The sequence below is a fragment of the Aquarana catesbeiana genome, linkage group LG05 (assembly GCF_042186555.1).
Source record: "Aquarana catesbeiana isolate 2022-GZ linkage group LG05, ASM4218655v1, whole genome shotgun sequence".
NCBI lineage: Eukaryota > Metazoa > Chordata > Amphibia > Anura > Ranidae > Aquarana > Aquarana catesbeiana.
The window spans coordinates 558,022,835-558,043,761 of NC_133328.1; the positions used below are offsets into that span (position 1 = coordinate 558,022,835).

Sequence of the window (20,927 nt, forward strand, 5' to 3'; positions counted from 1 at the left end):
ATTAAGCCCACACTTTGTTCTCCTTTATTTAGCCTTTATAAATTGCTCCTGTCAGATTTGGTATTAGTGTCCCCATGCAGCGGCCCCTCTACTTGCGAGGTGGGTTCCGTTTTCGGGAATGAATCACTCCCAGCTGACAGGCGGCGGCTATTTGAGGAGCGAGGGTGACTCACAGACTCCACCCCCGCTGACGAAGTCCGTATGGACGTAACGCCGCGTACGGGGCGGAGTCTACCTGTGACGTCACCCGCAACCTTCTCAGCTGTTCGGACGCGAACAGCTGAGTCTCTCACTGGACGGCTCTTTGTGAAGTTCACTGCCTTTTTTACATTGCGCTTCAGCGCTTTTTACTGTTATTGTGCCTTGGAGGTCTTTATTAAATTAGTATACAGTCTGCACTTAGAGGACTCCTTTCTTTTATTTTTATTTTATTTTTTGGGCATCCCACCGATGTGTTTTCTTATACACCTTACTGAGGATCTTGTAAAGGAAATTCAGAGTGCTGTGATTTATTTTTTTTTCCTACAGATTTAATTTGCAAGAGTATCAGTGAAGAAATCATCTGTCCTATTTCGATCAAGAGTGGGATTGTATTCCATTTATGAGTTATTAAGGACTTTTATCTCCATTATCCATTTATAGATATCCTATCATTATTTTCTATACGTGTACATTTCTATTGCGCTGCACTTGTTTTTCATTTTTTATATATTTTGGGTTGGTGAATCCTTTAGTGTTCAGCCTGCATATTCTATTCATTTTCAATTTTTGCGCTGATTGCTTTCCATTTTAATTTGTATTAAAATTAGAGGTGAAACCTGTTAATTGCAACATTAGTAATGGGAGGAAGGAATCCCAAATGGAGACCCTCTACACATTAGACATCTAGTGTCTGGTACCACATCCTGAGAAAAATATGTGCAAACAAATACCCTATCTAAAGAATGATGGAAGGACTTTGAAGGTACCACAAAAGATATATAAAAAAGATCAACATTTTATTATACATATGTTAAAAAACTTTTGTTAGGAGATTTAAAAAGACAAGCATCAGTGTATATTGTCATACAGGTACATGGGTTGTTAGATCATCAAATAGTTCACTCAACATCCCCGACAAACTTGGGTGATGAGTTTCTTGCTGTAACTTTGACGTGTTTCATAGGTCGTTGCCCACTTCATCAGGACGATAACTACAGTTAGGATCTACAATAATGAAAAGTATATTTATCAGAACAACAATTTCAGAGAATTACATCCAATACAAGTCTCTCCTGCCCCCCCCCCCCCCCCCCCGGGAACAGCAGTACTACATACCTGTTATATATGTGCAAAGTTCATAAACACATCAATACATACAACCACCATTTGCACTAAATCAGGAAGTGGACTATTTGTCCCTTAGGGGTCCCGCACCAAGGACCAGGCTTCTGTCATAGCTGGTTGGGATTACTAAAAATGGAAAGGAAGGACATAATGGCAGTGGTGGATATATTGGTGAAAAATCATTTACATTTATAACATATGTATTCCCTGGTCATTACCCTGTCACCCCAGTAATTATATGTCAACTGCAGTATCGGGCACACAAATTCCCATATACACCACTACTCCACAATATTAGCCTCCCAATCTATTTCCCCTGTCATAAAGGGTCAATGTAAGTAGCCCGGTAATCACTTCTATAGTTATAGTCCCCTTGTACAAAAATACCCACCTATTAATAATATGACTCAGAATGTATAAAGGATATAGGTGAACTGTAATGGGTACAATCCTAAAACACGTAGCAGATTGATATCAATGGCAGACATCTGATGATTGATTTTTCCATTCTGTGTAGATGGTAGGTGATTATTATGTGATACATAAAAATGGTTTATTTTTTCCCATGCTGAGCTGGCATTAGAGTTTTCTTTATAGGAGGCAAAGACTTCAGACAAGCCTTTCATGACCTATCAGAGGTCTACCTGCTGTTTTTTCTTTTCCAGCAAAGTACAAAATTGCTCTGTATAATTATAGTCTCTTTTCCTTCTCAGGAGGTGGGTGTTCTGAGCCGCAGACACATATATCATTGTTCTGAGCTGTATTTATAAACCAGCAGATCTGAACCCATTTGTATAAATGCTGATATGAAAAAGTGTGCACGTGCATTTAAAAAAAATGTGACTGCAAAGATGAAACATAAGCCATTCTATGTCTGAGCAGGATAAATAGAAACTTGTCATATTTTATTGTAGAGCTGTCACTTTAAAGTGGTTGCAAATCTCAGACATGAACACACATATCCCTCTATAGTGTGTACTTGTTTCAATCAAGAGCACTAAGTGTCATTTCTGTCTGCTGCTTTGTTCCTCCGCTATCAGCATGAATCACTTCTGAAAAGTTTTCCTGTCACCAAGGAAAAAAGGTGACTAGGGAGGGGTCTCCAGCTGATTGACAGCCTCAGCTCTGTTCCTGTGTGCTGTGTAAAGGGGGGTGTGTCCCTTCCCTCCAATCAGCTCCCAGAACTCTCCTCACTGAGCTTTGCAGAGTGTAACTGCAGCTCTCTTCCCCTTTTTTCTGACAGCTCAGACAACTTTATAAATTCTGGATTTTGAACAGATGTAAAGAAGAGAGGGATGCCAATGAACAGTCACTTCACTGGGTATAAGTATGGATTTACAACCACTTTAGGCTTAAAGAGAACATGCCAACTGTACACTCCAATTGTCTGTCACAGTCCTTGATAATAACTTATACTTCCAGTTATGGGGAGCATGTGACCCTCTCCCCTAACCCACAGGATGCAAAACCTTGAGGTTGAGTGGCCATTAGCCATGCCCGAACACTGTCATCAATGGAAATGTTAAAAGGTCATTAACCTCCCTGGCGGTATTCCCGAGTCTGGCTCGGGGTGGATTTTCAGTACCAAAAGAGGTAACCCCGAGCTCTGAGGATCGCATCGTAGGATCCAGGAAGAGCTTACTTACCTTGTCCCCTGGATCCTGCAATGTCTCTCCACAGTGTGAGCGAGCCGTCCTCCACTCGACCTATCACTGTGCCCGGGCTCCGTTCCCTGCGAGCGTTTCAACGCACGGGGGCGGAGAACGGCGCCAAATTCAAAAAGTAAAACACACAATACACATACAGTACACTGTAATCTTACAGATTACATTACTGTATCAATTTATTTCACATCTCTTTTGTCCCTAGTGGTTTCTCCAGTGCCCTGTATGCAGTTTTATATTATAAAAACTGTTCTTTTTGCCTGGAAACTGGAGATTGTCTATAGCCACCAAACAGTTCCTTTACATCAAAAGCAGGTTTAGACCAGCTAGAAAACAGCGATAATAAGTTAGAATCACTTGCAGAATTGAGCGATAGTGATTTGTGGGGAAATCCGTCATCAAACACTGAAATTAACGACAGCGACAATTCTGCAACTGAGCAAATTTCAGTGTTTTTTATTTGATTACATTATTGAATCATTTTTATTATATTGTTATTTGTTATAATTATTTATAGCTATTTATTATATTATAATTTATGATTTAGTGTTTCAAACTTTATCATACCCAGGATGTCTACTAGACTCTTGTTTGGACAGATTTAAGCGAGTTATTCCTAAGAATTACAGGCCTACAATATAAAACGCCAAATTTCCATGCAAAATAATGGTACTGCTTTCAGCACCAAAAATCTGAAATAATCATACCGCCAGGTAGGTTAACCTATGTAAACTTCAGCACAGACCAACATAGAGAATACACAACTAGACTCCAACAGATGACTGTTACATCTTAGTTTAGGAATTAGGATGGTGTTAGGCAAAGCTATTGTTCCCACCAGACACAAATGCAAGGACATTAGAAAATCTAGTTTACAACAGTCTGTTCCTGTAACAGTAATAAAAATTTAGCCACTTTTCTTATTCCAACACATGGTTTATTTAGCACAGGAAAATTCTCTTGCAGAGAATATAATGTTCTGTAACTTTCTTTGGTTGGCTTTAATATTGTATCTGCTTTTTTATTTAGGTAAAATAGTACAGATGCCGAAATTATGATTTTCACAAAACACAACTGGGAGTTGAACTTTTCTTTTTACCCAAAAGGAAAATGTAAATCAGCCTTTCTCAATCTTTTTTATCACAAAGGAACCCTTAAAATGGATATAAACCCTCTGCTATACCCAGTGAAGTGAACAGCCTCAGATGATACACAGAGTATCCCTACATAAGTTTTACGTGTATTTCTGCTGTCTTCAGCTTTCTACATTCTTTCGAAAGTACACATTGCATTACAAATCTTTCTTCCTGTTTCAGCAGTGGGAGGGGAGCCTCGGCATACTCTGTGTGTGAGCTGATTGAAGGAAAGGCTCATCCCTCCCACATAGGCAGAGGAACCAAGAAACTTGCAGAGCTGTTAATAGACCAGCTCTCTGCTTATCTATCTCTACATTACCTCCCAGACACAAATTTCCAGCTGCTTTTATCCCTTGTGTCGGAGAACTTGTCAGAAGTTATCATGCTGATAACAGAGGAGCGCAGCAGCAGAAAGACACGGGACTTAGGGCTTTGGAGAGAGATTAGCAAACAGATATATGTGCTCTGGTCAGATTTCATGAATGCCTTACTAAACTACAGCCCATGGAACATTAGCGTGAACAGTATGTTATTTTATATAAAATAAATAAATGAGTAAGGAAAGTGGCATACTTATCATATTTGATACCCAGAACTGTCAAATACCACAAAGTGTTTTTAAGTAATAATAATTAAATAAAGCAATTGATAATAATGGACAGAAACGAAAGGCAGACATGGAAATAGTGATGTTCCTTCGTATTGGAGATCAGTGGAGAATTCCACCCTTACATTGGTGGTCAGAGGTAAAAAGACCCTCTTAAATTGGTGGTCAGTGGCAGGAGGACCCTCTTACACTGGTGGGCAGTGGTAAAAGGATTCCCTTACATTGGTGGCCAGTGGGAGAAGAAACTTCCCACTGGTCATCAATGCGCCATACATTAGTACTTGGTGGAAAGAATATCCCCCTTATGCCACGTACACACGATCGGAAATTTGGCCAGCAAAAGACCGATGAGAGCTTTTGGTCGGAAAATGCGACCGTGTGTAACTGTGTATGCTCCATCGGACTTTGCTGGCCGAATTCCAGCCAGCAAAAGATTGAGTGCATGTTCTCAATTTTTCGGTCGGAAAAAGTTCCTATCCGAAAATGCGATCGTCTATAGCAATTTCGACGCGCAAAATTCCTACGCATGCTCGCAAACAATTCGATGTATGCTTGGAAACATTGAACTTCATTTTCTTGGCTCGAAGTAGTGTTGTACGTCACCGCGTTCTTGATGGTCGAAAGTTCAGCGAACTTTTGTGTGACCGTGTGTATGCAAGGCAAACTTGAGCGGAATCCCGTCGGAAAAGCCATCATTTCTTTTTCCGACCAAAATCCCGATCGTGTGCACGCAGCATTACAGATTCTTAAAAAGATCAGTGGTTACTTAAAAGAGAGGCAGAAATTGTTAATTGCTCCAGGAACCCCTAGCAACCTCTGAAGGAAACTTGAGGTTTCAGGGAACCATGGTTAAGAAAGGTTGATTTAAATAGTAATCTAAATAGTGATCTGGTAATTAACCATTTGTTTCCAGGAGTATTTATACTTTGGAGATGTATCAAAAGTCCTAATTTACTAAATATGAGCCACTCCACTAGAAGATAGCTGATGATCCTCACTTCTGCTTATCCAAACAATGAGGGGATTTAACTAACATTTGTACGCCAGAATAATGGAACAGGGCTAGTAGGTGTATGGGACTTTAGGTGTACATTCTAGGGTATATCAAACACAGGCAGCAAAAATATAAAAAAAAAAATAAAAATATTTAGTAGAAATCATTTAAGCTAAAAAGCTGTTTTTTAAATACATAGTTACATTGAAACTATCAATGCCCCCCCCCCCCCCCCCCCCCGCTGAGACCAGGGAGGGAAGGGAATTCCACATCCTTGCAGCTCTTATAGTAAAGAACCCTCTACGTAGTTTAAGGTTAAAGCTCTTTTCTTCTAATTTTAATGAGTGGCCACTTGTCTTGTTAAACTCCCTTCTATGAGAAAGTTTTATCCCTATTGTGGGGTCACCAGTACGGTATTTATACATTGAAACCTTATCCCCTCTCAAGCGTTTCTTCTCCAAAGAGAATAAGTTCAGTGCTCGCAACCTTTCCTCATAACTAATATCCTCCAGACTCTTTATTAGCTTAGTTGCCCTTCTTTGTACTCGCTCCATTTCCAGTACATCCTTCCTGAGGACTGCTGCCCAGAACTGGACAGCATACTCCAGGTGCGGCTGGACCAGAGTCTTGTAGAGTGGGAGAATTATCGTTTTATCTCTGGAGTTGATCCCCTTTTTTAATGCATGCCAATATTCTGTTTGCTTTGTTAGCAGCAGCTTGGCATTGCATGCCATTGCTGAGCCTTTCATCTACTAGGACCTCCAGGTCCTTTTCCATTCTAGATTCCCCAGAGATTCTCCCCCCAGTGTATAGATTGCATTAGTATTTTTGCCACCCAAATGCATTATTTTACATTTTTCTATATTAAATCTCATTTGCCATGTAGTAAGTTGTAGTGGTAGGTTGGGACTTTGACGAAGCCATGGACTGGTAAGGCCGTGTATTTTCATCCCAAGGGACTTTAATGAAACTATGACCTGGTAAGGTCAAGTGTTTCAATCCCCAATCGATTCAAAGCAAGGGGGGGAACAAGGGGAAAGGGGATATTGGGACTTTATATGAAGCACGTAGTAGCAAACGAGTGAATTGGTGAATAGATAGGGATTTTTATTGATTACAATAATAGTAACATAACATAAAATGCTGGTAACATGGTAAAAAAAAGTAATTACAAGACGACATTGATTGGCAAATATGGTAATGTTTAGACATGATAAAAACATTGGTGTCACAAGGTAAAAGCACAATAAAAATCCAAAATTCACCAAGGCATGATTGGATAAAAAACGTAAGCAAGTTGATGCCTGCAAGACCAAGGGCCTCTTACACCTGTAGAGGTAGTAGGTAATAACTTGAAAAACTGTTATGTTGGTAAGAACACGGTATATGGTGGCTCTGCGCGTTTCGTGGCCTTTAAACCACTCGTCAGGAGCAAAGCGCGTGATAATTCTGTGATAGAAATATGGTATGTAATTAATTGTAAAAGATAAATAAAATATAAAAATAAAAGCAAACTTGAATTAATGAGGAGGCACATGACCAGGGGTGGGGTAAAGGGAACCCCATACCAAGTACATGCTTACTTACTCAGGTATGCATGTTGGTGGATTGGTAGGTCGGCCCCACAAGCCGTCTGCAGGTACCCCCCAACGGGAGCCATGGCAGGCAGCCCTGAGGGGACGAAACACACGGGCCGCAAACAAGGCAGGCATGGAAAACCACAAGGCACTCCTGTTTGGAAAAGGTGGACAATGAAAACTATAAAAAAGTTCAAGAAACTGTGCATGAAGAGAAGTAAAGTCCCAATATCCCCTTTCCCCTTGTTCCCCCCTTGCTTTGAAACTTTTTTTTGGCCTACAGATGTGAGCACATGGCTTGCTGCCGCCATGTTGATTTGATGGCCACCAATTGAGAACAACTGAGTGCGCTCTCCTAAAGTCGTGTGACTGTCTACCCAAGCAAGTTTCCATCCATGTCCACTAAGAGTGGTAAATGCCTTTTTGACCCATCTGTTAGTTCAGGGGTCCATTTGCTGAGGTGAGCAGTTTGGCTAACTGGTGGTGGAATCATGGGTTGCATTGCACTGTATGAACTGTTGTGAGCACCCAGACCACCGCAGAGGAGACCTTTTTTCTGTCAACCCATCTATTTCTACATTTAAAGGGGACTTTATTATATTTATGCAATGTGCAACATTTGAGTCTTCTGGTTGTATTTATACTGCACTGCTTATTTATTTTGTATTCTTTAAGGTCTTATATGTTTGCCTTCAGTGTTCAGCTGCTTTATTTTACAGTTAGGATATAGTTTTTTGCGCTGACTGAATTTCCATTTTCATTGAATCATTTGCCATGTCATTGCCCACCCCATTAATTTGTTCAGATGTTTTTGCAAGGTTTCCACATCCTGCGGAGAAGTTATTGCCCTGCTTAGCTTAGTATCGTCTGCAAAAACAGAGATTGAACTGTTTACCCCATCCTCCAGGTCGTATATGAACAAAATAAATAGGATAGGTCCCAGCACAGAACCCTGGGGGACCCCACTACCCACCTCTGACCATTCCGAGTATTCCCCATTTATCACCACCCTCTAAACTCGCCCTTGTAGCCAGTTTTCAATCCATGTACTCACCCTATGGTCCATGTCAACGGACCTTATTTTGTACAGTAAACGTTTATGGGGAACTGTGTCAAATGCTTTTGCAAAATCCAGATACACTACGTCTACGGGCCTTCCTTTATGTAGATGGCAACTCACCTCCTCATAGAAGGTTAATAGATTGGTTTAGCAAGAACGATTCTTCATGAATCCATGCTGATTACTGCTAATGATACCGTTCTCATTACTAAAATCTTGTATATAGTCCCTTATCATTCCCTCCAAGAGCTTGTATACTATTGATGTTAGGCTAACTGGTCTCTAGTTCGCAGGGATGTATTTTGGGCCCTTTTTAAATATTGGTGCTGCATTGGCTTTTCTCCAATCACATTGTACCATTCCAGTCAGTAGACTGTCAGTAAAAATTAGGAACAATGGTCTGGCAATTACTTGACTAAGTTCCCGAAGTACACTCAGATGCAAGCAATCTGGTCCCAGTGATTTATTAGTGTTAAGTTTCCTAAGTCTAATTTTAATTCTGTCCTCTGTTAACCATGGAGGTGCTTCCTGTGATGTGTCATAAGGAGAAACACTGCATTTTTGGTTACTGAAGCCCCCCGATTCCCTTGTGAAGACTGAGGAGAAGAATAAATTCAATACCTTTCCCTGTCCTCCCTTTTTTACTGTTTACATACTTAAAATTTCTTGGGATTTTTTTGCTCTCCTTCGCTATGTGTCTTTCGTGTTCCATCTTAGCTGCCCTAATTGCACCCTTACATTTCTTGTTGCATTCTTTATAAAGTCTGAATGCTGATGATGATCCCTCAACCTTGTATTTTTTGAAGGCCTTCTCCTTTGCTTTTATATGCATTTTTCATTGGAGTTAAACCATTCAGGACTTTTGTTCGCTCTTTTAAATTTATTACCCAATGGGATGCATTGGCTAATGCCCTTATTTATTTAATGCCCTTATTTAATATACTCTATATCTCTCCTTTGTGTTCTTTGTTCCTAAGATTTTATCCCAATTCATGTCTTCTAACAAGGTTCATAGTTTAGGGAAGTTGGCTCTTTTGAAATTCAGTGTCTTTGTATTCCCCTTATGTTTCCTATTTGTGTGATTTATACTGAAGCCGATTGACCTGTGATCGCTGTTTTCTAAATTGCCCCATATTTCCACATCCGTGATCAGGTCTATATTGTTGGTAATCAGTAGATCCAGTATCGTTTATTTCTAGTTGGTGCGTCTACCTTCTGAACCCTGAAATTGTCCTGCAAGAATTTTAGGAACTGGTGAGCCTTAGACGAATGCGTGGTTCCCTCCGCCCAGTCTATGTATGGATAATTAAAATCCCCCATGATAAAACTTCCCATCCTTGCTGCTAATCCAACTTGTGATAGGAGATTCCACCTCCTCCCTAGCTCCCTTAGTGATGCCATCTCTCACATTCACTTGTACATTATTCTTGATATATAGGCATACCCCTCCCCCTTTTTTACCCTCTCTATCCCTGCGATAAAGGGTATACCCTTGAATGGTTGCCAGCCAATCATGAGAGCTGTTGAACCAGGTCTCTGAAATTCCCATAAAATCCAAATCCTCCTTGTACAACAGTATCTCTAGTTCACCCTTCTTGTCCGCCAGGCTTCTGGCATTGGTGAACATGCCACGTAGTTTAGACCGGTCGCATACTATCCTCTTATTGGGTGTTCCGAGATTGCAACTAGGACTTGTTACTATACTTACCTTGGGTTTATGTGCTTTAGTCAACCTACCACTAATGCCCCCAATACTACCCTCTGGAATATGTTCCACGCTGACTATCTCTACCTCTGGGCCCTCCCCCCCGTCGCCTAGTTTAAAAACCCCTCTAACTTTTTGCCCATCTTTACTCCCAGCTGAACTGCACCCTCCTCATTTAAGTGCAGTCCATCCCTTCTATAGTACTGTGATCGACTGAGAAGTCGGCCCAGACCTCCAGCAACCCAAACCCCTCCTTACTACACCAGCTCTTCAGCCACTTGTTTACATCCCCAATCTCCCTCTGCCTTTCTGGTGTGGCTCCATGTACCGGTAGTATTCCTGAGAATACTACCTTCGAGGTCTTTTTCCTCAATTTAGCTCCCAAGTCCCTAAAATCGTTCTTTAGGACACTCCATCTGCCTCTGACTTTGTCATTGGTGCCAACGTGCACCATGACAGCCGGGTCTTCCCCAGCCCCTCCCAGTAATCTGTCCACTAGATCTGTAATGATGTGCCGAACCCAAACACATTCTCAAATTTAAGCAGCCACATAGATCTCAGGCTTGGCGTTGGGATCCAATTAATTAGCCAACATGTGAAACCCGCTTCATCAGGGCCTCAGATCCTCTAAAAAGTACTGTAATCCTATACAAGACAAACATATATAACACATTTGCTTATTACAAAGCGTGGTGTCATAAGACATTTCACATACATCTTTTCAATTCAGTATACAAAGTAAAACATATATCCACCATGAATATAAGAGGAAGAACGGACCAAATCTTACACATTTGTGGTTAGTAACTTGATATCAATCAAGAATGTGTAATATAATCCATTGCTTAATGTGGGTCAGTAATTTGTCAGTTGAAAATATTTGTCTGTAAAAGAAGTATGTGCAGAGATGATATTAGATGCCATGCACGTGGGGAACAGCACCAAATTCTCCAAGGCTACCTTGTACCCAAAAAGGGGGTACCTGAATGTGACAATCTGAATATTAAATAATTAATTATATATCAAAATTACGTTTTTTTTTGGGGGGGGGGGTTGAGGAGGGAGGGGGAAGGAAAGAGGGAAAGGAAAAAAGGGGGGAGGGGGAATAAAAATAAAAGGGAGAGTGGAGGTGATAAGAGGAAGGAAAGGAAATGTGGGCAGGGGAAGGGAGTGAAAAGGGGGAGAGGAGGGGGGGGAGAAAGGGGAAGGGGGGGGGGAGAAAGGGGAAGGGGGGGGGGGCTAAAGGCGGATGCTAAATAGGATCCCCATTAAATTCTTACCACAACTCTAAAGTGTCAGGATCTACAAACTTTCACATATTTCATAGAAGACAGAAGGACCCAGAACCAGGGCGGGCTGTGTTACTACAAGAAAATATACCTCCTACAGATTGGAACTAGGGTGAATGGTACTGGTGTCCTTATGAGAGAAAGATAGAGCAAACAAAAGAATATGCACCTCTAGATTTTCGAAGGTGGCTTCAACTTTGTAATTTTGTTAATAGCCTCCCAAACCCAAACATTTAGACTCTTAACCTGATGGAACAGGTATTGTTGCACACATCTGGGCCCTGCTAAGGTATATCACGGTTGTACAAACTGCTTCTTGCAGTAACACTTCATGGTTCACTAATAAAACTATATTGGAAAAGATTATCAACCTTAAAGTTCACCACTATAGCTTTCTCAGGATCACTGGGTACTCTTATACACAATATACCTATGTCTGTTTCTAAATTTACGAGATCATAGATACCTCACTTTCTTAATGCAGCCAAGAGCCTGTTTCCAAATACCAGAGAGCCTCTAGAGCGGGGAACGCCACACTTTTCAGTACAAGGGCCCCATTAAATACTTGACAAATATTCGGGGGCCCCAAGAAAATCAGTTTAATATTTGAATGTATACATTTAAATGAATGATTGAACACATTATGAGTAATAACTTCATATCAGAAGCGCCATATCATATCAAAAGCCTCCACATCACATCAAAGCCCCTCCATCACATCAGAGTCCCCCTTCACATCAGAAGCCCCTCCCCCAATCACTTTATAGTCCCCTTACATACCAGAGTCTCCTCTTACATCAGGGTCACCATCAGAAGTGCAGACCAGCTGATCTGAATCATCAGTGCACTGAGTTTGCACCACTGCAGGACAAATAAAATCTCATAGTGGGCAACATGTGGCCCACGGGACATAGGTTGGAGATCCCTGCTCTAAAGCACCACTAGTGGTTAATTGGATAGTATGAGTAGATAGGCTACATTGGAAGGAAGAGATTGCTATTCTTAAAAAAAATGCTAACTGTATGCTGTAGTATTACAATACATGGGTGAGCTGACTACATTTTAAAAACTCTAATTCCTGTAAATAGTCCCAGATTTTATTTTATAATAGAACATATTATCATAAATACTTAGCAGCATATGAGAAGTCCCACTAAATAAAGCACACCATAGCATAAAAGGTGGCTTATTTAGTAGAACAAAGATACACCCCCCTCCCACCCCATGATTCTTTTGTCTTTGTGTTCATGGGTTCTCTATTTGAAGATTTTGTTTCTCTGTTGTCATTGGGTGCTTAGTAATGTTATTCTTATAGATCATACTTCCCAGTCTTCCTGCAGTGGAGTTGGACGCTGCACCTGTCCTTGCCAGGCACTTGAAAATGCCGGGAGGGAAGCACTGCTCCTAGATGGCCCTGTGTGCAAGAGGATTAAAAGTCAGTCAATCTTTATAGACACATTTTTTTATTCACCTCTGCCTGCATTCAATGTAGTCAAAAGTGATGAGAAAGAAAAAGACAATTGGTTTTCCTTCCATCTATTTCAGGGAGCTATAAATAAAGACATTACTGCAGGCTCGTGTTTTTTAGCATTAGATGCATCAGGAAAGGTCTAAATAGAGAAGAATGTCAATTTACCTGCAGATTCATGTAGTCGCTTTCTGAGTTTCTTGATAGTCGAAAGGTGAAGGTTTACATCCTTCAGTATACAGTTTTTTCTTATATACAGTGCCTTGAAAAAGTATTCATACCCCTTGAAATTTTCCACATTTTGTCATGTTACAACCAAAAACGTAAATGTATTTTATTGGGATTTTATGTGATAGACCAGGGGTTTTGAACTAAAATCCAACGAGGTCTGGTCAGTAAAATTTTCTTCCAGCAGAGGTCCGAACATCATGTCGGTACCAGTGGCTCCTTTTCGCATGTGCCAAACTGCATGTTGCTGCAGCACCATGCAGCCTAATTCTGCATGATTGTGGAAAAAAACGTCAAGATCTTCTTTCTCCGTGTTTCTTGCGGGTAGTGCAGCACATTAAAATGGGCTGACTTGCCCACGATGTGTGCACCTAATGCACATGCACAGATCTGAACCCATTCTTACATCAGTGTCCTCAGACCCCAGTGCACATCCCAGTCCCCTCCCCATTTACATCAAGATCCCCACTAGAGTGTCCTCAGGTCCCCCTTTACATCACCCTCCTCCACCCCTTTTACAGTAGTGTTCTCACACCTCCTTGACATTAACCACTCCTGACAGTACTGTCCTCTGCCCCTATTTACATTATCCCCCCACATTACTGTCCTCAGTCCCCAACCCCCCCCCCCCCCCCACAATACAGTACTCAGCCACCATACATTACTGTCCTTATTGCCCCCCACATTACATTTCTCAGTCCCCCACATTACAGTTCTCAGGCCCCCCCCCCACACACACACACACATTACAGTCCCCAACGTTAATGTTCTCAGCTTCCTCCACATTACAAACATCAGCCCCCCTACATTAAAGTCCTCAGCCCCCCACTTTAATGTCCTCAGCCCCCCACACACACACACATTACAGTCATCAGTCCCCCACTTTAATGTCCTCAGCTTTCTCCACATTACAATTATCAGCCCCCCTACATTAAAGTCCTCAGCCCCCCACTTTAATGTCCTCAGCCCCCCCCCCACCCCCCACACACATTACAGTCCTCAGTCCCCCACATTAAAGTCCTCAGCTTTCTCCACATTAAAATCATCGAATAATACATAAATGGAACCGGCGCCAATAATAAAACAAAAAGGAAAGAAGAGTTGCTGCACCTGAAATTAGTGAAGACTAATGAAGAATGAATGCTGTGATAAAGGGCGCTCCCAATGAAATCATTAAAATGAAAAAAGTGATTTATACAAATAGTATGCATACATTCAAAACCGTGTATAAACCTGTATTAGACTACTTTCACACTGGGGCAGGCGGGCGTGCGTCGGCCGTAAAGCAATGCTATTTTTAGCGCTGCTTTACCATCGTTTTAACATCGTTATTCGGCTGCTAGTGGGGCAGTTTTAACTGTTTAATGGTTTTGCAGTGCTGCCCCATTGTTTTCAATGGGCAGGGTCGCTTTAGGAGCGGTGTATTCACCGCTCCTACAGCTCTGCAAAGATGCGGCTTAAAGGACTTTTTTTACCGTCCTGCAAGTGCACTGCTCCAGTGGGAAAGCCCTCGGGCTTTCCCACTGGAGAAACAGGAGAGGCTCTATACAGGCACTATTTTTAGCGCTGTAGCGCCTGTAAAGCGCCTCAGTGTGAAAGTAGCCTTAGTGAATGGCTTCACTTTATACACATTTTAACCTAGAATTTTCTTTTTTAATAGGCTAAATGTAATAATATATACCAGTGATGGCGAACCTTGGCACTCCAGAACTACATTTCCCATGATACTCATGCACTCTGCAGTGTAGTTGAGTATTATGGGAAATGTAGTTCCAAAACATCTGGGGTGCCAAGGTTTGCCATCACTGATATATACAATTTATTCAATTCACTATGTAAACAATTGTTTAAAATGAAATAACAGCTAAAGCTGGCCATACAGAAAGATCCGGCCAATATTTGAGGATTGAGTGATGCTGTTGGCACCCTCTCACCAAACAAAATGGACCAAACAAAATGGAAGTAGCCTGGTGGAAAATTGTAAGCTGAGCAACAGCTGCATCCAATTAAAAGAAAATTAAAAGAAATCTATTGATTCCCTATCCATGCTAAACAGCATGGATGGGGAATCAATAGATTTCTTTTAATTTTCATTTCATTTATGTCTACCCAAGACTAGTATTTAAGGTGATTGTAAACGATCACCTTGTAATACCACCCATTCAGTTTAAAATAGAAATGAAAGGCAAAACATTTTTGTATAGATATAAAAAAGAAAAAAAAAAAAAAAACAGAAAAAAATACCCTTTTCCCCTTTTTTTATAAATTATCACATGCCCTCTGTTCTCAGCTGTGCATATAAGCTAGGGGAGGAGAAGCAGCAATAAACTGAACTTGCCAGTGAATGGCTGTGCTGCGGAAGTGTGTCAGGACAAGTCTGATCATTGGAGGAGAGTACACTGGGTTCCCAGCATAGCTAGAGAACTGACCACAGTGTACTCTTCTGCTTAGTGTGGTCAGTTTTTAGGTTATTAGGTTATTAGGAAAGCAAGGGGACTAGCAGGAACACCAGGGAACAGGATACATTCTCATATACTGTAAGTACATGGTACAGCAGGCACATATCAGGAATATGAAGTGTTTGGGTAACAAACGCTTTAATTTTTTTGTTAGATGGTCGGGGGGGGGGGGGGGTAAACATTTTTAGTAAGCCTATTTAATTGGGACATCTAAGGTCCCAAGCACACTGGGCATTCATTTAGCCCTGATGCCCCAATATCAAATTGGGAGCAGTGGCTAAGTCTGTGCAACATCTAAATCACAATTGACATGAATGGGACTACCTGTATGGGGATGCATGGAACACCTGTGCATCCCCATGCAGGTAAACACATCCCTTACATGGGTGTACGCTGTAATACACCTGTGTGAACAAGGCCTTATCCATAGAGATCAGTTTTTACTGACATTACCTTTATGAGCTATGCAAAAAAAAAAAAAAACAAACTGGTATTTTGCAGTTTACTTTATTACTTTATAAAAACATTGACATTTTCAAGTGTCAATATATCAAACATTATGGATTCACTGGACCTTAACGTGTGGGTTTCCATTTGTAACTTCTTCAATATGTATCATGTTTTTTTTTTGATATTTATAAAATAAAAATATATGTGTAGATATTACTTAGGATTACTTTTGTATTGGCAATAACTGAAAGTTTTTCAAAATTGTCTGTTTGTTGTGGTTTTATTATTAACAATAGATTCAATAAAATAATATATTTTGAACACATTGGTTTGGTAGACTATAGAAGCCTTCTGAAACTTGTTCTAGAATACATTGTATTTATGAAGGCAAACCAAAAATTAGAGAGAAGTCGGACTATATAGGACAAAACATGAAGTCCTATATAAAATCATTAATTTTACTATACATGTTTTTTTTAAAACAAAAAGATTCCATAGAAACAGTTATCATGGTGCAACGGATCAACAGTACATGTAGACCAATTGTTAAAATCTTGCTTGGTAATTCCAATGACACAAAAAGTCTTCATGTGTCAACGGGTTTTGCCAAGCTATAGCTTCATCAGGACAAATGAACACAATATAGTAATCCTCTAAAGAAAAATTATAATGCTCAGAATATATCAATACATACGATAATATAATGCATTACTTTATTTGCTGTGTAGAACATAACTTAGCAACCTAGCACCAAATGCACATAATCACCACAGCAATGGCAATTCTATAGTAAAGAAATTGTAAATTCCCATAAGGTCTAGCATTGCATAAATCAAATAAAAATCCAGAGAACCACAAAGTGGGGGGATGGTAGTTACCTTGTTAATGCTTCCTGGGTGATATACTACATATACATATTTGGAATGAAAGGGATCACAGAATCGCATATAAGATCTGGCCCTAAAAGAAAGGGGAAGATGGGACAAAATAAACTCCACTATAACCAAAGAGAGTCATGGCTATATAAGGTTAATCACTTGTTCAACACATCATTTTACCTAATAAGATAAGCTCATAAGTAATAAGGTCCAAATAGGAAGTTACTATGTTCACATAGAAATAGCCATATAAGGGAACCTCTAAAACAAACAAAAACAACATCACTGGTAAGTCTATCTATAAGTATCTCCCATGCAGCTTCTTAGACAATTTATTTTTGAGGGCTTCCACTTGCTCTATAATGTAAGGTTTCCCTAAACCAAGGCCAGCCATGTCTTCCCTTCCAATTACATAGATAAGCCACAGGAGGTATAGCTGTATTGATAAAAACAAACAAAAAATGGATCAGCGCAAAAACAAAACATGCATCAGATTGTGATTCCGGCGCACAAACTAAAGGGAAATTGTCATATCCCATATGTGTTGCCTCATTAACAGCCTCTTGGTACGTGTATATAATAAAGGCAAATCCTGGTGATCTAAGGAATAATGTTTATTGGTAAAAAATAGTCCCAAACATAATAAAATGATGGTAAGTCAATAAAAGTTAAACGGTAAAAAATAGTACACTAGCAGAACTGACGATAAAAAGACCAGGCCGCTGTAGAAGGTGCAGTGAAATAGACCTGGATGGATCACTACTTTTGTCCCTGGCCAGGGAAGAAGACATGTAGGAGAAACAAGAAGAAAGACACACTGCTCCAAGCAATAATCAGGTGAAAAATAGATATCAGGTGCAGACCCTGGCTTACCACCATTCAACACGAATAAGACAAAGGAATGGTCGCACTCTGAAACTCCAAAGTTTGCTTGATGTTGCCTTTATTGTCACAAATTTGTCAGACAGACAGGAAAAGCAGTTGACGCATTTCACAAGCGATAGCTTGCTTGCGAACAAGCAAGCTATTGCTTGTGAAACGTGTCAACTACTTTTCCTGTCTGTCTGACAAATTTGTGACAATAAAGGCAACATCAAGCAAACTTTGGAGTTTCAGAGTGTGACCATTACTTTGTCTTATAAGAAGACATGTAGCTGGGGTGCCGAGATGGTGTAGACCGCACAGGGGATCGCTCAGCCATCACCACCAATCAGGATGGTCACCGAAGTTGCAAGCTGCTGACAGCTCCGGAGAAGAAGCTTGCCTGGCTGGATGGTAATCTTAGGCGCCTCTCTGTCAGCCTCCATGCTGAAAACAGAGCTGGGAGGAGCTGGAGGAAGTCACCCCTATGCAGCGCTGGTAGAGCCAGGATGTAAAGAACCTGCCGAAAATATGCAACTGGAGCCCTCCAAAGACTGAGCCAAGGGGGATAATGAGACTGGACTGGAGCAGGCTGATGATCCTGCAAATAGCTCATTTCCTGTATCCACTGCATCTATAGAGGAAGCCTGGTTGTTTCATAGGCTGGACTTTACACATGCCTGCCTTTGTTCCAAATGATACCTGAACAAATGTGGTTCTATCTTTCTAGAGTGACTATTTTTTACCAATAAACTTTATTCCTTAGCTCACTAGGATTTGCCTTTATTATATCCATGTACCAAGAGGCTGTTTAAGAGGCAACATATATGGGATATGACAATTTCCTTTTAGCTTGCACACCGGAATCACAATGTGATGTACAGTATGTCTGGTTTTTGTGCTGATCAATTTTTTGTTTGTTTTTGCTAGTAGTCCAGTCTCCATGGACATTTCAGCAGCATTCCATACATTCTGGGGACTTTATATCCGCAAGATCTTTTTATATTACAGCGCTGGTTCATGCCCCCTTCCCCTGGGGGGTGTTTTCAGCTTTTTAAAGCTGTATTAATGAAAGCAAATATCCAGCCATAAGTAATTCACTTCAGAGGCAAATCAACTGTGTCTCAGACAACAACCTACCAAGAAAACATCCGATGTCCGTAAACATCTGGGTTTGTTTTAGGGGTTCCCTTATATAGATATTTCTATGTGAATATAGTAACTTCCTATTTGGACCTTCTCACTTATAATCTTACCTTATTAGGTAATATATTATGTTGAACAAGTGATTAAGCTGCTGGGCGGCGGGGTATATAGGGGGACGGCCCAAATGTGGATGCTTTGGCAACTGTATACCCGGATGTTTGCGGACACTGGATGTTTTCTTGGTAGGTTGTTATCTGAAACGATGATGGATGCTTGGCTTGCCCCTGAAGTGAGTTACTTACGGCTTCATAATTGCTTTTATTAATACAGCTATATTTCCTGTGGCTTATCTATGTGATTGGAAGGTAAGACATGGCTGACCTTGTATATAGAGTAAGTGGCAGCCCTCAAACATAAATTGTCTTTGAACCTGCATGGGAGATACATATAGATAGACTTACCAGCGATGTTGTATCTGTTTGTTTTAGGGGTTCCCTTATATGGATATTTCTATGTGAACATAGTAACTTCCTATTTGGACATTCTTACTTATAAGCTTTTCTTATTAGGTAATATATTATGCTGAACAAGTAATTAAGCTGACACAGAGGGGAAAATAATTATTATCCCCTGCAGATTTTGTAAGTTTGCCTACTTACGAAGTAATGAAGGGTCTATAATTTTTATCATAGGTGTAAGTTAAATGATAGAGGCAGAAAATCAACCAAAAATCGAGAACAAAAACATAGAAAACAAATGCTATAAGATAAACCCTTATTGGTAAGCACAGGTAAGGTAAGACATTTCTTGTAGTTGGTGACCAGCTTTGCACATATCTCAGGAGGGATTTTGGTCCACTCTTCTTTCAAGATCTTCTCTAAATCCTTAAGGTTTCTTGGCTGTCGCTTGGCAACTCAAAGTTTTAGCTCCCTCCATAAATTATTTTATAGGATTAAGGTCTGGAGACTGATTAGGCCACTTCATGACCTTAATGCACTTCTTCTTTATCCACTCCTTTGTTGCCTTGGCGGTATGTTTTGTGTCATTGTCATGCTGGAAGATCCATCCACGACCCATCTTCAGTGTTCTGGCTGAGGGTAGAAGGTTCTCATCCAAGATATTACAATACATGGCCCCGTCCATTGGCCCCTCAATGCGGCAAAGTTGGCCTGTACCTTTAGCAGAGAAACAGCCCCAAAGCATCATGTTTCCACCTCTGTGCTTGACTATAGGGATGGTGTTCTTAGGGTCATAGTCAGCATTTTTCTTCCTCCAAACATGGTGAGTTGAGTTAATGCCAAAGAGCTAAATTTTGGTTTCATCTGACCACAGCGCTTTCTCCCAATCCTTCTCAGAATCATTTAGATGTTCATTGGCATGACTGTAAATGTGCCTTCTTGAGAAGGAGAACTCGCCATGTTTGGAGGAAGAAAAATGCTGACTATGACCCTAAGAACACCATTACTACAGTCAAGCACGGTGGTGGACACATAATGCTTTGGGGCTGTTTCTCTGATAAAGGTACAGACTGACTTTGCCGAATTAAGGGGTTAATGGACGGGGCCATGTATTGTAAAATTAAAAGGATGTACTGGAAATGGAGCGAGTACAAAGAAGGGCAACAAAGCTAATAAAGGGTCTGGAGGATATTAGTTATGAGGACAGGTTGCGAGCACTGAACTTATTGTCTCTGGTCTGGAGAAGAGATGCTTGAGAGGGGATATGATTTCAATAAATACCATACTGGTCACTTCAAAATAGGGATAAAACTTTTTCGCGGAAGGGAGTTTTACTGTAAGTGTGGCAAAGATGTGGAATTCCCTTCCACAGGCGGTGGTCTCAGCAGGGGGGGGGCATCGATAGTTTCAAGAAACTATTAGATAAGCACCTGAACGACCGCAACATACAGGGATATACAATGTAATACTGACATATAATCACACACATAGGTTGGACTTGATGGACTTGTGTCTTTTTTCAACCTCACCTACTATGCAACTATGTAACCCCTACCCTCTGACGTCACAAGGGGGCGGTTTCCAGGTGGCCCCACTCTTACCTTTATAAGAAATGTCAAAC

At 40.7% G+C, this 20,927-nt stretch overlaps 1 long non-coding RNA gene across 1 annotated transcript in view; it reads right to left on the reverse strand.

Moving 5' to 3' along the window:
• Positions 1–977: 977 nt before the first annotated feature.
• The window catches only part of LOC141146136 (uncharacterized), a 110,710-nt gene continuing 90,760 nt past the window's right edge, over positions 978–20,927 (reverse strand). The window contains exon 2 of the long non-coding RNA XR_012244724.1: positions 978–1,206. This is a non-coding gene — a long non-coding RNA (uncharacterized lncRNA). The remainder of the gene's footprint in view (positions 1,207–20,927) is intronic.